Source organism: Onychostruthus taczanowskii, unplaced genomic scaffold, assembly GCF_017590055.1.
Source record: "Onychostruthus taczanowskii isolate IOZ18803 unplaced genomic scaffold, ASM1759005v1 scaffold78, whole genome shotgun sequence".
NCBI lineage: Eukaryota > Metazoa > Chordata > Aves > Passeriformes > Passeridae > Onychostruthus > Onychostruthus taczanowskii.
The window spans coordinates 579,202-592,971 of NW_024505671.1; the positions used below are offsets into that span (position 1 = coordinate 579,202).

At 41.3% G+C, this 13,770-nt stretch overlaps 1 protein-coding gene across 5 annotated transcripts in view; it reads left to right on the forward strand.

Annotated features, from left to right (window-relative positions):
- Positions 1 to 13,770, forward strand: part of UTRN (utrophin) — a 341,969-nt gene that overhangs the window by 57,838 nt on the left and 270,361 nt on the right. The window lies entirely within an intron of this gene.

Below are 13,770 nucleotides of genomic sequence, written 5' to 3' on the forward strand. Positions count from 1 at the left end.
CAGATATAAATATAAAGGAAGGAGGTGTGTGTGGTTTGGTGGTGTTGTTTTTTGTTTTTTTTTAAAATAAAGCTGCAGCAGTGCTTTAGCAATGAGTAGCTGCTTCTGGAGTGCTGCCCTTCTGAAGTTCTTGATCAGTAATGTAAGGAATTTTTACCTTCCTTTCCTTCCTGTGCAACAGGACACTGGGCAATGCAAGGCTTGTGGCCTTGGTTGAATCATTTTGGCTTGGGTTTGTTTTGGTTGAAAGCTGATATCCCACACTCTTCATCCAATGCATTCTTGGCTAGTTTACTCTTTAGAGGAGTGTGTGTGGATAACTGGTTGCTCTACACTCAGCTTTTGACGGCTGCTCAGAGGAGTGGTGGTTCTGCAGGAGGAGTGTTGGGCAGGGCAGGATCATGTAAGGAAAGAAAATGTGGTGAGAAAAAAAGGACTGACTGTACTCATGTAGCTGGCACAGAGATGGCATAAACAGGAAAGTGACAGTGATACTGAGAATGAATGACAGTCATACTGAGAATATGCCAGGTGACTCACCTGTGAGCGCTGTAGGCATTGTATTGAAGAAGGTAAAGTTGTTTTCCTTCTGCTTGTTGTCACGTGGGTATATCTTAGACAGTGTCTTTCCTTCTATACTGTGTAATCAGATAGATCCTGCTAAGCTCCTGGATTTCCCAGGCACAGGGTATGGTCAGATACTCACAGGATTTGAAGTAACTGTAGCTTTGTAACTCTGTAACTTCATGGCCCATTAAACACCTGAAGCCATGAAAGCCTTGCTAATGATTAAAGAGACTCCTATGAAAGGACATACTCCCAACTGCTGCTTGTCCAATTCAGACTTGAGCGTGGCTCTTTTGGCATGACAAGACACAGATTTATTAGGACTGGCATGTTCAAATTGCAAGGAAAATGGTGTTAAGCAGAAATTACCTCATGTAAGAAAGTCTAGTTTCAACTGTACCTTAAAAATAGAAAGGGACTGATTTCAGTCCTGTTGTGCCAAAGTTTTTTTATGTACCAAGTAGTTTGGATTGTTTAAAATTCCTTTCCTGTCAACTAGATTGATTTAGCTGCTTAGTAGGGTAGAGAGATTTTAGAGGTCAGTTAAATGTAATCTGACTTACATTGCAGAAAATAAAATGGTAACTTAGGTATTTTGTGTGGAATTGCAAATTTCATTCAAAAAATTTGACTTGTCCTTCCATGTTAATATATTGTACTTGCCCTTCATGTGGCCAAATAAGTAATCTGAGCCTTTGTAAACTAGCTTAGCATACAAAAATTGTAAAATTGCATAATGCCGAGTTTGATTTAAGTCAATTCAATAGGGTTTTACAAAGGATCTAGGGAGAGAGCAATCTTTCCCTTCTCTCATCAAAGAATAGTTAAGTGAGTAAAACACTTCAGGTATCTCAAGTGTGCTGTGAGGTGCCTGCTTTAGTACCCTGATGGGTGAGATAAGAGTTCTTGGTGTAGTTCCCAGTACAGTACCTTGGTTTTGCACTCTTGGTTTAAACTCTGCTAGAATGATGCCTTTTATTTGTGTGTGTTGTTTGAAATCAAGGCACAAACATTTAAAATGGATCGCTGTAAGGTCAATAAATGTACTTAGCGGAGACTTACTTAGTGCTCTCTTAGACATACCTTGGGAGAGCTGTACACACTACAGCTCACAGCCTATGATGGCTGTGAAGTAAGGATATTTTGTTAAAATTAAACGGAATAAAAATTGTTAGAGAAATAGTCTGTTACCCAGTTTTAAACAATAGGGTAGTTTATGATCAAATAAATACTGAGGCAGAGCATTTCAGCATATGTTTATAAAGCCATGTGACGTTTTTACTTACGGTATTTTTTTCCATTGTTTGTCCAGTCTAATTTTGAGAGTCTGATTTAGCTGTTTTCCTGTGGTATAGCCTTACCAATTAAAGCATCTAGTTGTATGGATAGCTGATATATGTTCTTTACACAATGCAGGATTGTTTTCTATCCTTTTATCCCTTTCTATATTAATCTTCATTAATACTTACCAGTGTGTTACTTTCAGAACACCTTTCTGCAGTGCAGAAGTGCTATCTTGTCACAGTAGTTTTTAGCCACTGCAAATAAAGGTAAACACTAGAACTGGCTACTAATTTTGAGTGCCCAGTCTGAGACTTCAGCTAAATTGTCACAGAGGATTTAACATTTCTTTGGCATTTCTTGATATAAAACAGAGCTCTTGATCCTTATGACAGAATTCAGAGGGTTCATCTCTTCTGCAAACTTAATCAAATCATCCAAAATATCTAGTTGGTTTTCAAATGGAGCTTGATCAGCATAGAAAAGGGACTTGAAGATAATTATGCTTGTGTCGGCAAGGACTGGCTTTAGTGATCTAAGGAAGTCTCTTAATCTGGCACACAGTTAGTAATTGCATGTAAAATTGTGTTTTAAATGACTCTGAGTTACAGGGGAGCTTCTGGCTGACAGCGGAGCTTGAATTCGAGTCTGGAGGATAATGTAGTGCTCCAATACCCCAATGTTATTTGTTTCACACAGGTAAAGAGAAAGTGAACAAAGGTTTTGTAATCAACTTTAGTTTGTCCAAATATCTGAATAGCTTCAGTCTTTATCTACTTAGATGTTTTATCAGCAGGCCTGGGAGTTTCAACTGCATCTTGCAGATCTCTGATGCTTCAGCTTATAATTACAGAGCAAAGTAGTTGGATACTCACACTTGCAACTCCAGAAGGTTTCTAGAAACTTGATAGGCATGTTAAGGAATTCAGGAGTCTTGTGTCCCACTTTAGAACCCTGCAAGTACAATTCTTTCTGCCCCATTTTCTTTCTTTACTCCTACTCTCTGACCCTGTTTTTGGTTGGTATGTTTGTTTGTATTTTTCCCCTCACTTACAATTACACCCTCTCATGTCAGAAGCCTTGCTTGCCTGGCAAATCCTCGCAAATCTGGAGTTTGGCTGCCCTGCCTGTTTCATATCCACTTTTGCCTTTTTCACCATACTTTTTTTTCCCATCAAGACCCAGTTTTTCTTTTTAAACTCCAGATCTGCTCCATCTGCCCTTCGGTTCCCCTCTCCTGCCTTTACAGGATTTGATGCTTGTGCGGTCAGTCCTATTTTTGCATCTCCCTTTGTCTCAGCAGTACTAATCTTGGCCTCCTTTCACCTTCTTGCAGGATTCAGTCTTTGCTGGATTTAGTTTTCTCATTTTCCAAGGTGGTACTTTTCCAAGTTTGCTTTCAGATTGGTTCCTCTCCTCCTCTGCTCTTCCTGAGCTTGGCAGGTGGAACACCGAGTCAGCACAAGAAACATGATTCCCTAACTTAATTTAGACCCATGGAGTCGGGTCTGTCACAGCCTGTCAGAACTTAGTGCTGTCACTCACTAGAGGAAGCTTACAGATCCAGCATTGGCAAACTGAAGCAGTGTCTTTTTACCAAAAACTTGTTTCTTCAATGAGTTTGGGAAATTTTCCCACAGGGATGGGAAAAAAAGCTTTTTTTGCTAGGAAGGTTGTGCTCTGCAAAAAGAGCAGAAAAGCTCAGATTTGTGGTATTCAGTGAAAATTACACTAGATTTCCCTGCCCATCAGTTATAAGTCTTGGATCTGGCAGGGTGTTGAATGGAGTCAGCTGGGGCATTGTTCCAAGGTGTCAGGACCTGCATTCAAAGCGCTTGCATGCCTGAGTGCTGGGCCCCTCTTTGCTTTCCATCATGTGTTCCCATTGCTTTCCAATGCAAGCTCAATTTCTTTTTTTTTTATATGTACAGAAGCCTTATATAGTCTTACTTGTGCATTTGCAGTGTTCCTGCTGCATGTATTTGTGATTCTGCACCTCCAGGTCTTGTGCTAGTGCCCTGACATCTGCACTGGCCAGCACTGACAGGGCTTGGAGCCAGGCCAGGATCTGCCATGTGAATAAAACCAGATATCACACACTTTTACAGCATCTTAAGCTCTTTTTTCCTACTCTGTGGTCTTCAAAAAATAAGTTTGACTTTAGGTTTAGAGTAAAGAAGAGGAGGAGGTGCAGCTTGAGAGCAGAATGCATCTTTCAGGGCTGAGCTCCAAGTTAGCCTTTGAGAAGGCAAGTGCTCAGTGTAGGGCTCCTGTGCATTTCCTCTCCTGGGCTCTGATGTGCCCCCTCCCCTGGAAGGATAGCAAGGGAAGATGAGAGTAGACAGGTCAGTAGGAGAACTGATGAGTTGTTCTTGGAGTGCTTTGGAGAGTTGTGGCTTCGTATGCATCTTAAAATTGAAACAGTTAATTCCTCATTATACCGGGCACTAATGCATTTGGTAACTGCAAAGTCTTCTTTTAGCTTTTTTGAGTGGTGTGCTGAATAGATGTCTTCCTCCATTTCTGCTCCTTAATTTTCTTTCCTCTAAGGGTTGTTTTGTCATAGTGGTAAATGTCGGGTCCTGTACTTCTGAAGATATTTTGCACACCTCCATTGCTGACCCTTAGCAACTGTGATAAATCTTTTTAAAGGCAAAATTATAGCTATTCATGATAATTAATTTCACATGACCCAAGATACCTGAGGTCAAAGACATGTCAGAAGTGTTTTTGTGGGGGAGGAAGGAGAATTATGGAGTTCAGTGTATTAGTCATGCAAGAGCAGAGATCAAAAAGATTGATTAGGCAATTTTGTCCAAGGTGACATCACCTAAGATGGAGTCTAGTCCTTTTTGTAGTGCAGCTTTTGTGGTGCAAGCAAGGAAATACTTGATGACTGGTGAAATAAGCTGCAGTCTAATTGCTTCTGATATTTTTCAATGCTGAATTCAACTGTAAAATATAACTTCACTCAAAGACAGCCAAAGCTTAAAAAGCAACAGCCTTGTTAGAAAAGAGGAATAATCTGGGTGGGAAAGAATTAGCATTTGCATGAGCCGACCTTAAAAATGTCACTTGTTAGTCTGCTTTATTCTTACTCTTTTTGTGAGAAGACCAAATAAGCCTTTCTAGGCCTAGCATGTATATTAGCCAAGAAGCATGAAAGTAAATTTTTCTTCTCTAATAGGTTATGGTAAGGATGACTACTTTCTAGCATAAAAGCAATACTATGTAGCAGTTTGTGATCCCTCCCAGATATAGCCACAGCAAAAAATTGTCAGTTTTCTGCCTTCCTTTCAATTTCTGCTGCTTTCTGCTCTAAGAACAAGGTGAGCAGAATCTGCCTTGGTGGACTTGAAAGCTTGGTATAGTCATATGGGCTGTAAGTATTGCTGACTTGGTAAATGCTCTGGGTTTGGTTCTGATTCTTGGGCTTCGTTGTCATCCCAGTTGTTGGAGGGTTTGTAGAGCTGAATCTCGTAAAGGCGCCAAAGCAAATCTGTTCCTTTACCTATTAGAACAGGGAATAGTCAACCTGGTTATCAGGAATTTGTAAATTTTTTTAAGGGTGCGATTGAAGTTATGTGGCTTGGAAAACTATAAATAAAAAGATTACCTTTCAGTCTTACAAGAGAAAAAACTGGCAGTGGTAAACTGGGTCCCAGCTGCTCCTGCTGGTACTGTTATGTAGTGAGACTTAATTGCAAGCTGAGGTTAGTACTGTTACATTAAACATGTTATCGTAACATAAGCTTATGTAAATGCATTAATAAATACACTGGAGAGAGAAAGACCTGCAGAGTTACTGATGCCTTGCTGTGCTATTTGCACTGATAGATCTTCCCTCCTTCGGTCATGTTGTCAGTCGAGTATTTTAGGTATTAGGTGAATTGAACTATCTTTAGCTTTTCAGCTTTGCTGCTTCTTAAACTCATGTCTGTCATCTAGTAGAATCAAAATTTCCAGCATATCTCAGTGATGAGTATTACTTCCCCCTGCCACCCCCTGTTAGTCTGGGGTTTTAAATAGCTATTTAGTTGCTTGTAACTATTTTATTTTTGAGCACCAGTAGTTAAAAATAATTTCGTCTATAAGCTGTCTTCCTCTTATAATCATAACTTTTTATTTATTTGCTTTACTTGGTATTTGAAATCATAGTTTTGGTACTAATGTTGAGATGCCACAATGCCTTGGAAATATTCAGCATGGAGTAGAGTATACTCAGTGAAAATATATCTGTCACAGTATAGCTAGTATTTGTGTATGGTGTCCTGTAACTCCTGCATGTTAGTGGAAGGAGAATGGAAAAAAGTACCACATTTTAATAAAAATACTTCTGTAAACATTGTCTATGGTCTTGAATTAGAATCTGGCAAGATTATTTGTTGACATGGTTGTTTACTTTATGCAATGACCTTTTTGCTTTCTGATTAGTTTCCCACATTGAGTTCCCATGTGCTGGCCTTATGATGTAGCAGCACTTGACATGTTTTTTACTTGGTCTTGTTCATGATAAAGTGTAGTTCTTGCTTCTGTGTTGTTTGAGTTTAAACTGATTACCATGAGTTCCCTGGGAATGTACTCGAACATTATGAGTAGTTCATGCTGTCATTTAAGAGCTCAACCTCTCCAATACTTGCTCCTTCTCAAAGGAAATGGGTCTTTATTGTTCTACTACTACTTTGACTTATATATTGACCATCTTATTAGATGTTAAAAATTGTCATATACTGGTTAAAAAGAATTAATTAAAATTACTCTTAACTTCATAAAAGTAACATTTGAGGATAGAAGAATCTGATGGAAAATCAGTATGTATTGCTTTCTATGTCTTTTCAGGTTGTTTTGGTGTTCCTGAAGTGGCAGATAAGGTAAATGGCAACCAGGGCTTTTCCCAGCCCTGCTCTGAGCAGCTGGAACTTGTCTGCTGCATTCCCTTAGTGGTGAAGGTCATTTGTATGGTTTTATGAAATGTGGTATTTTCCTGGTGACAGCCAGTGTGCATTAACTGAAACTGAGACGACCTTTCATCCTGGTTTTAATGTTGTGATTACAAGGTCTGAATCAATATCACTGAGGAGGATGTGAAAGGGAGGTGGCTTATCTCTTATTTTCCAATCTCTTTGGTGTTCATTAATTGAAAAAGTTAGGTTTAATAATGTAGCTTAATAATTATTGATTTAAAGCACTTAGGTAAATTTACCTTTAAAGGTAAATTGTCCGCTACAGATAATTGATATGAGAAAATTTCGTGTTTCTTGTTAAACAACTAGGTAAACATTTAAACTTCTTTAATGATTGCCTTTGCATATAATTTCATGTTCAAAAATAAAGAACTTAAATAGCCATGATATAATGATAAATAATAGCTGGTGTTTGAAAAAAGGTTTCATCCTACTGAGAATTTGTGACTCCCTTTTTTTCCTCTAACTTGGTTCAGTTTGATGCAGCTCCCCATTGGTAATAAAGGGGCAATTAAGAATGTTCTACTGAAGAACATACTCAAGAATGATCGCTGCCTTGTAGCTGTGGTGGCTTTAGTAGAACAAACTGTCAGTGTTGATGGCTGGGCTTTCGACTGCCAGCAGCATTGGATGACTTAAAAAAAATCTGATCTGGATTTTGTTTATATCTTCATCCACTTCCTGGGAATGCTTTCTGGCAAAGAGAAGGAATGATTTCTGCACAGTCATGTTGGCTGGCCTGGATGACTCGTTGTTGTGAGTAATTCTAGATGCACACAAGGAAGTGTGAGTCACCCTCTTAAACCTGATCCAGGTAGAGGGACTTGAAAGATGGCCAAAGGGGCATAACAGGGCAGCTGGTGTGAGGAGAACACTGCCTGTGGTATCTCCTTCCCAAACAGTGCTGGTGTCTTGCTGGAAAGTGTAAAACTGATGCCTGAGATGCCTGGTCTTGTGTACGTATGGTAGCATCTGGTCTCCGCCTCAGAGATCATTAATAAACTGCTGCTTCCTCATGAGGTAAATCAAGAGAAAAAGTGGTTTCTGCTGTGGATAACTAGCAAAAGTTCTTTGTCTCTTCCCTCCCTTACTTGTATTCACACAAAGGCTGGCACCAAAATGTTTGTTGGAATAAATGTAATGTGATGGATTGGATATGGTTCTGATCCTTGTGCATGTGCCTAGTGGTGCATAACAAATTTCACCATGCAAACTTCATGAGAACACAAGCAAGCCTAGCCCACAGCTTGTGTACAGTCTCTAGCTTTTTTTTTTTTTTTTATTTTCCTTTCTCTGCCTTTGCCTCCCTTTCACTTTCCTTTTTCCTCTTCCTCTTTCCCTTACACCAGCCCAGTTAAGTGAATCAACTCCTTTTCTGCTATCAGTGCTAATTTAAAGCATTGAGGAACCAACACTGCCTCTAAGTCTGTTGATTTTGTTCTTTTGTCTGTTTTATCAAGCCCTTGTGTCTGTTACAGTAACTGTGTGTACAGCTCTGCTGGGTTTGCTTGAACAGGCTGAGGGAAAGAGATTTCTGCCAGGATGTTTTTGGTTTGTTTTTTTCCGCTCTTGCGGCAAACATAGGCAAAGCTGAGAAAAACTACCTTCTGTTAACTGGTAAAAGTGTTCAGTGAGTGGGATGTGAATGCTTTACGCTCTGAATCGGCACAGATCTTCTGGTACAAGTGTGTCCCAGCCTGTCCTTTATGCTGTCTTTGTAGTGTAAGCTGGACTCTGCTTTGTCTTTGAGAAAGGACCCATTAGCTGCCTCATATTTGTACAGTGCTTTGCACAATGTAAGCTGCTCTTTAAGTACTTACCAACACAACCGTGACTACTAGCCATTTGCCCTTGTGAAGGGCTTGGTATGGTTTGTCTCTGTCACTCTTTCTTATAAGACAAATACTGAAATTTCTTGATCCATTATGCTCAGTGATGAACTGCTTCTCCTTACAGGTTGTTGTCAGGGGCTGAACTACTTTGTACTTGTGTAGTCTTTAAGTGTTCAGAAAGTGAGTAAAATTTTAGTTCTAAAAGAGAGAAATTTAGATTGCCTTAGCATACTGTATGCCAGACAAGACCCTACAGAGAGAGAAATGCATGTACTTTTTGCATACTGCAGATTGTGTATTTATTTGTGTGTGTATCTGTGGCTACAGAATTAATTTTTCGGAAGGCCAGATTATTTTCTGGGTGTTAGGAGTGAGCAGTATGGATGTGGGTAGGTATGGTGAAGGAAGCAAGCTGCAGAGCCCCATGCCTTACCTTCTGTCCTCCCCCAGAGCCCAGGCTCTTGCTGCAGCACACCAGCCTGCCCAGCTGGTCTCAGGGCCACCTGCTTCACTCTAGGGCAGTCTGCATGGGACGGGTGCCCTGATGGTAGTCAGACTGCTGGGTCAGAGCCAGAGCTCAAGTGTGCTCATGGCCCCTGGACTAGAAGTACAGGTCCAGCCTTAGAGGCCATGTAGTGCAGCTCTCAGATTGCCCTTGCACTGCCATAGCAGCCTGCCCCAGTAGGCTCAGAGGTGGGCACTACTTGTGAGGTGATGGGGCTCTGCGTGGGTTTTATCACAAAGAGAGGGTGTTGGCAGCAGCCTGTCCTGGCTCAGGGCTGGCTCGAACCTGGCACAAGAGGGCATGCATAGCTGCTTTGTCAGCTTTGCCCCAGAGCTTTCCATGTCATCTCTTGGGAAATAAGGTATGGGACTATCACCTGGGGCTGCCATTTAAAGAAATTATTTTCCTGTACCCTTCTATGTTTAATAAACTTCATGAGTCATGTGGCTGTCGGAAGCTGGGATCTGTAGCTGTTATGTTTGCATAAAGAAAGTAGAAGACTTCCTGAAGCACGGTGGGTTGCTGTTGAGCTGCATCCCAAGAAAGTAGTCCAGTATCCAGCTGCACTGGAGGACAGAGCACTGATGTTTCTGACTGCAGACTGTATGGTTCACATAGCAGATCCTGTATGGAAATGTGCATTCAGGTATGAGCAAAATGCATGAGTGGGAGGAGGCAGTGTGAGCAGAGCAGGGTGCAGTGCCTGTGCAGTCTCTGCTCCATTGGGACATCAGTTGACTTTTAGGGCTGGCTTCGTGCCCTAATGGGACAGCTGAGGCTGCCTGGGTGGCAGCTGCCACCAGGTGTGTGCATGGGATTCAGGTGGGCGTGGGAAACTGAAGAAGAGGTTTCCAGCTTTCCTGGTGGGTGTGCTTCTGTGGAGGTGGTGATAGGCTTGGTGGAGTGGGTGTTGCAACCCTTTCTTAGCAAACTTGAGTCACCTTGCATGTGGGAAAGTATATCCTGTGAGCTGACTTCTTTTCCTCAGAGAATATTTGCTAGACTTCACTAAATACAGAGGCTTTGTATATTGCGTTCTCTGTTTTGAGTATAGTGGGTACTTGAAAAAACCAGGAATGAGTAGCTTAGTGTGCAGAAATAATTTAATATTCTTCTGCTGACTCTTAGAACTGACAGCAAAACATGGTGCTCTGATGGCCATCAAAATGGAAAAGTCATTCTCCTAAGAAAGCAGAGCTAAATTATTTCTACCATCACAGCAGGTGCATTGCATAGTGCTGGAACATACCATGACCTGTTGAAATGAATGACTGAAAGCAGGAAGTCATTCTGCTTATTTTCATGCATTTGAAGTGAGGGGATGGAAGCAAAGAACGAGCACTGCATCGTCTCAATACTCTTGTTGCATTGTATTAGATGAGGTATCTTTCTGCTTTTTCAGTAGATCCAAATCCTTTTTAATTTCTGGACCTAAGGCAACAAATTAATTGAGGATATATGGCTATAATAATGTCAGTTTTGGTGTTATATATGTGTGTGCTGTTCTAATTATATATAGTTATAATTATTTGTATAATTGTAAAGGCTTTCCTTCTGTAGGGCCTTTGTTGTCTCCTACAACATCATTTGTCAGTAAATTGGAGATAAGGGTTTGATGAATGGACTGTTAAATAAATGAGGAATTGCCTAGGCAACTGCATCTGAAGATTTGCAGTCAAGTGCTCAATGTCCAAATGGAGATCAGAAATAAGTGCTGTCCCTCAGGGGTTCATAATGTAATCTGAAGGGTTCAATATCACCAATGATGTGCAATGGGTTTGAGTATACCCTCAGCAGGTTTGCAGATGACACCACACTGAGCAAGTGCAGTTGATTTGCAAGTGGGAATGGAGGTCACCCAGAAAGACTTGAGCCTAGAGAAATGAATCTTGTGAAGTTTGGCAAGGCCAGGTGTGTGGTCCTGGCCTTCCCCTGCATCATGGCCCTCCCCAGTATCTGTACAGACTGGGAGATTAATACATTCGGAGTGGCCCTGTGGAGAAGGACTTGAAGGTATTGGTGGATGAAACACTGGACGTGAGAAAGCAATATGTGCTAAGTGATTCTCCCCCTCTGCTCTGAAGAGGCCCACACTTCAATGACTAAGAAGTTTGTGGTTGGTTTTTTTTTTTTTTTTTTTTTTTTTTTTTTGTTTTGTTTTGTTTGTTTTTCGCTTTTACTGTGAATGTTTGACTGTTACTGCATCCAGAGACAACTGCTACTGTATCGAGAGACCTCTGTTAGCTCCTGTTGCTTGCTTTTCAGGTCATATGAACAATTTATTTGTGCCCTTAGCAACCTATTTTTGCTGTCTTCAGTGTGGTGATCCGAACCAAAAGTAAACTAAATTTTACTGGCATCTGGGTTGATTGCTCTGTGACTGATCTCCTCCTGTATTATACCGTAAACTGTAGAAGAGGCTTCTCTGCATCTCCATTTCTGTTATCCTGTTCTCTGGCTCATAAAATCACAGAATGGTTAAGGTTGGAAGGGACCACTAGAGATCATCTAGTCTGGCCTCCCTGCTCAGGCAGAGAGCCCTAGAGTGTGTTACTTGCATCCAGATGTTTTTTTGAACATCTCCAGTGGGAGAAATTCCACAACCTCCCTGGGTAATCTGTTCTGTTGTGCAGTCACCTGCACAAGGAAGGCATTCCTTATGTTCAGGTGAAACTTTTGTCAGTTTCTGCCTGTTGCCTCTTGTCCTGTTGCTCCACTGAGAAGAGCTTGGCTCCGTCGTCTTGGGACATTCCCTTCAGGTACCTACAGACACTGATCATATCTCAGTTGCCTCTTTTGGAGGCTGAAGGCCCAGCTCCCTAAGACTTTCTGTGTAAGAGGTGCTCCAGCCTCTTTCAACTTTGTTGCCCTTTGCTGGAGCTACTCCAGGAGCTCCACATCTCTCTGGTGTTGAGGATACAAGAACTGGACAAAGCACTTGTAAGTCTCACACATGCTTAGTGAGATATGGCCTCATTAGAGACTAGTAGAGAGACAGGATCACCTCCCTTGACCTCCTGGCAGTGTTCTTCCCAATGTCTGCAGGATACCATTGGCCTCCTTAGCAACATGGGCACACTACTGGCTCATGGACATCTTGTTGTCCACCAGGACTCCCAGGTCCTTCTCCACAGAGCTGCATGCCAGCAGATCAGCCCAAGCCTGTACCAGTTCATGAGATTATTCCTCCCTAGGTTCAGGACCCCACATTTGCTGTTGTTGAATTTCACACAGCTCCCCTCTGCTCATCTCTCCAGCCTGTCGAGGTCCCTCTGAGTGGCTGCATGGCTCTCTGGTGTATTGGCTACTCCTCCCAGCTTTGTGTCATCTATGAACTTGCTGAGGAGGCATCTGTCCCTCCATCCAAGTCATTGATGAAGAAGTTAAACAATACTGGACCTGCTATTGAACCTTTGGGGACACCACTAGTGACAGGCCTCCAACTAGACCCTGTGCCAATTATAGTGGCCTTCTGGGATTTGCCGTTCAGCTGGTTCTCAATCCACCTCACCTTTCACTTGTCCAGTTCACACACCTGAGATTGCTTATGTGGGTATGATGGGAGACAGTGTCAATAGATTTGTTGAAGTCCAGATAGACAACAGCCATTGGTCTCTCCTCGTCTCTCCAGCCAGTTGTCCTGTGGTAGGCTCCAACATGCTTTAAAAGTTTGGTTAAGTTGCTATGCAGCTGTGAAGCGTTTGAATCATCTGTGAAAAGTATGTGCTCTGAGAGAAAGATCATACTTAATAATGTTTAGCTGGTTGAAATTGTTATGTTTAGTTAAGTTTTTGTAAAGGAAACGAAATATTTCTTTGTGGCTGTTCAACTCTGACCTTTTTTTTGTGTTGGTGGTTTTTGTAGTATTAAATCTAACTAAATGGGGCACCTAAAAACCTATATAAATTTTGGGGAAAACCAGACATTTGCCGAAAAACAGGGTTCATTGAGCTGTTCAGTTTTCTTTTTCTCGTTTGTTAGCCAGTATTTGGCAATTACCAGCAACTGTAGAGCAGGAGGAGATAAGTGAAGACAGGAGAGATATATGCCAGCTAATTTATGTCATGTAAGGGGGATCTTTGATGGCCTTCTTTCTGAAGAGCAATGTTAAAATGTCAAAGTGACAGGAAAAGGCAGTATTGGAGCTTTTTGTGGTACTTAGAAAATATTTTTCTTCTCCTCAAATTGGCACTTGAAAGGGACACTGAAAGCAGTATTTCAATTGATTTCTTGGCAGCCAGCAAGTGAATATTACAAGGCAAATGCACTTAGTTGCTGGCTGGCTGTGTCTTCTCCCCCTGCCCTGTAGAACTTTCCCACAGTAACTTTGTTATGGTCCAAGAAGAAATAAGATAAAGAGGAAGCATGGAAAAGGTTAACATGATTCCACTCTCATCTGCCACAATTTTTGTACTGAGTCCCTTCACTCCCAAAGAAAGCAAAAATTAGAAATTTATGATTTAGAGTAGCTCTGGGTTTCACATTATGCTTTTCCATGGTAGAGAAAGTGATTAATTTGTTTCAATAAATGTTATACTTTTTGATCTACTGGTCTTTGTAGAAGAGTGGCATCTTCTTACACAGGGTTCAATTCCAAGTAATTTTTTGTCCTTTTTTTTTT